The sequence below is a fragment of the Silene latifolia genome, chromosome 9 (assembly GCF_048544455.1).
Source record: "Silene latifolia isolate original U9 population chromosome 9, ASM4854445v1, whole genome shotgun sequence".
NCBI classification, from domain to species: domain Eukaryota; kingdom Viridiplantae; phylum Streptophyta; class Magnoliopsida; order Caryophyllales; family Caryophyllaceae; genus Silene; species Silene latifolia.
In genome coordinates this window covers 214,801,572-214,804,942 of record NC_133534.1, presented here as the reverse complement: position 1 = coordinate 214,804,942, position 3,371 = coordinate 214,801,572, and the positions used below count along the sequence as shown (strand labels likewise).

General features: G+C 39.1%; 1 long non-coding RNA gene across 1 annotated transcript; it reads left to right on the top strand.

Annotated features, from left to right (window-relative positions):
* Nucleotides 1-938: 938 nt before the first annotated feature.
* LOC141598492 (uncharacterized) lies at nucleotides 939-2,958 on the top strand. The gene is made up of 2 exons (XR_012523554.1): nucleotides 939-1,005; nucleotides 2,787-2,958. It is a non-coding gene; the product is annotated as an uncharacterized LOC141598492 (long non-coding RNA).
* The last annotated feature ends 413 nt before the right edge of the window (nucleotides 2,959-3,371 follow it).

The window sequence follows — 3,371 nt, the reverse complement described above, 5'->3', positions numbered from 1 at the left end:
AGGACAAATGGTTCACACAACGAGTCACATGGACTAATGAACAAGTACAATTGTTTAACACAACGAGTCACAAGGACTAATGAACAAGGACAAATGGTTCACACAACGAGTCACATGGACTAATGAACAATTACAATTGTTTAACACAACGACTCACAAGGACTAATGAATAAGGACAAATGGTTTACACAAGGGAAGTCACAAGGACTAATGAACAAGTACAATTGTTTTAACACAACGAGTCACTAGGACTAATGAACAAGGGCAAATGGTTTACACAAGGAGTCACATGGACTAATGAACAAGTACAATTGTTTTAACACAACGTGTAACACCCGCGAATTTTCCATTTTGACAATTATAATTTAATTAACCGTTCTATTGTCTTATTTATATTTTAAATTATTTAATTTGATTAATTTCATTATTAAACATGATTTTTATAAATATTATATTTTTAAAGCTTAAGTTATGTGAAATAAATATTTTGGTCGGATGATAATGATAATAATAATAATATTTCCCGTCTTGAGTTGTAGTGGGCTTGAGACGTCATTTCTAGTAGAAACCGACTCAATTTGAGCTGTTGGGCTTTTTATAACCTATGGGCCTTTTCTCCTTCTCCTTTCTCTTCATAAAACCCTCACATAACACCTCACAACTTCATCTCCCTCATTATTTTTCTGAAATTCTCCTCTCAACACACCATTAACACTCATCTCCCTCTCAACCCTAAAAACTCCATAATTTGCTCAATTCTTATCCGATTCAAGTGATTTTCGCGTCTATCTCTTCCTCTCATCGCCCTCCTTCTTTCTAGGTAAGAAAAGATCCGACTTTCCTCCTTATATGGGGCTGTCGAGCCAATTTCTCATGGTACCCTTTTTTTCTAGTTTCGATTTTTAGTCTTATTTTGTGTTTTCTTATGTTTAGGAGGAAGTTTAGTTGACCCGGAAGTGGATTCTTGCTTGTGAGACGATTACAATAGAGATTAAGAGCTAAAAGGTAACGGTGATGGGTTACTCGACATTATGTCAAATTTGTGTGTTTATATTTTGTAGTTTGTTCATATGTATGTTAAAGTTTGAATCTTTTCTTGTTTCACATGTATGTTGTTGAATGAGTTTGTATGAACAACCATCTCATGGTTGGTTGAAGAGTTTTAAGCATGTTGTTACATTGATTTTCAATTGGGTAAAGTTGTGATGTTTGGATGAATTAATTGTTTGATTTTGGGTCAAAATCTTGTGCTTGAATCCATCAAGATGTGTGACAATTACATTCTTGTGGTTTCTATTAGGTATTATTGTGTTAACATGTATATTTAAGAGGAATTTGGGATGAAAAATTGGTAGAAATCGACTTTCGGAAAGGGTAGGAAATTGTCGTGCAAACAGTCCGGTGGCAGGGGAAAACCGCAGGCTCCGGCACCCACCGCAGGCTCCGGCACCCACCGCAGGCTCCGGCCACTATCGCAGGCTGCGGTTTAAGCCTGACCAGTTTTCGTAAAATGGCCATAACTTCTTCGTTACTTGTTTGTTTGAGGCTTATGACCTACCGTTAGAACCGTAAGAGGATAAGCTATCACCTCCAACTGGTTTCACCTCATTATCATGTATAGAACTCAAGTTATGACCGTTTGAAGTTGACCCTTGTTGTAGTCGAGTACTAAACTTGTTGTTATAGATTGGGTTTTGAGTTTCTTGTTGGGTATGCATCTTAACTTTGGTTCTAATGCTTGTGTATGATGTGTTGAGACTCTTTTATCATGGGAGTACTTGATATTTGTTATACTCTTATACTTATACATGCTTCACATGAATTGTTTACGTTATGTTGGTGCAATCATTGTTACTCGTATTTGTGACCGGAGCGTGACGGTTTACATTGTGTGACTACTCGACATTCCTTATTTATTTGCCCTCGGCCATTGGGTCACGATTATGTGCCATTGTTTCCGAGTTGGGCTGTCTTCCTTCCGCCTCTTCGGACCTTGGGGTACGGATAGGTACCATGGTTCCGATTTGGGGTTACTCGACCTTGGGGCACGGCTAGGTGTCATGGATCGAGTCTTGGATACGATTTGGGATTGTATGTCGAATCGGGTGTCGTCCATCCCGAGAGTCTGGCCAGATTTAGACTAGGACCGTATTATGATCGTCGTCCTACCAGGAGGTTGGAGTCTAGGGGTTTGTCTTGTTTTTAGTCAATCCTTTGTAAATGTCTTGCTTGTTACGGTCATTAGTGTGTTCTTATATACGAGAGTGCACGTCTTCTATGCTTGTTTGTGAGAGTCTTGGTCCTATCGGATACTAGTGGTGAGATGCAAGCCCCTAGTTGCGATATGATCGCCGGGATTGATGTTCCCATCCGTTCTCATGGTGAGATGTAAGCCATAAGTATGAATGTGACATTAGTAGCCACGTCCCGTGCTATGGTTGTTAAGAGGTTTTCAAAGGAATGGCTATTGGTTTCCATCCATGTATTTTCTATTCAATTGATCCGTTGTTTACCTTCTTCATATGATTCGATGCCTAATCTCATATCCATGTTTTGGTTACCTTGAATGCATGTTTAATATAATGTACCATGCCTATCTCATTAAGAATGCAATATGCCTATCTCGTTATGATTATCGTTATATTCCCTTGTCCATATTATTCAAGTATGATGCATGATCAATATGTTTAATTAAGTTCTTGCTTATGTGCATTTTGACATATTGTGGTGGGAGAACCCGAGTTACTCCCCACCGACCGTGGCGTTCATGTTTACATGAATGACAGGTTTGTGATGCAGATTATGGGGAAGACGTGTGAGCTAGCGAGAACGTTGAACCTTGGACCTTAGTTATAGGTTGCTTAGACTCACCTATCGTTAGACTTGTGTTTATTCGTGGGATATCTTTTCCCCAACGCACTTGTTTTAAATTGTAAAACTTAATTATCTTTCTTTTCATTTTTGTTTGATCACTTATGGTGAATTTCGCACTTTAAACTCTTAAAGGTTTTTTTTTTAAAATCTCGTAATTTCCGCTTTATTTTTGATGCCCTATCGAGGGGTGTCACAGTTGGTATCAGAGCATATGTTGCTCCCGACGCACACACGTGTACCCCGAATTTAAATTGAACTTGACCTCAAATAATAAATGAGAGATGGGTAGGACTAAGGACCTAAGTTGGTAGTCTCTTTGTGCATGCTATATGTTAGGTGCTAACATGGTTGACTCTTTGGTGTCTTGAGAAGATGGTACGACCAACCAAGGTGGAGAATACTATCATGGAAGCCCTTACTCTAATTCTTCGGAATCAACGGAATGCCAATGCTCATGTGAATCATCGCCCTATCCGCCGTGGCAAGAGGCCATCTGT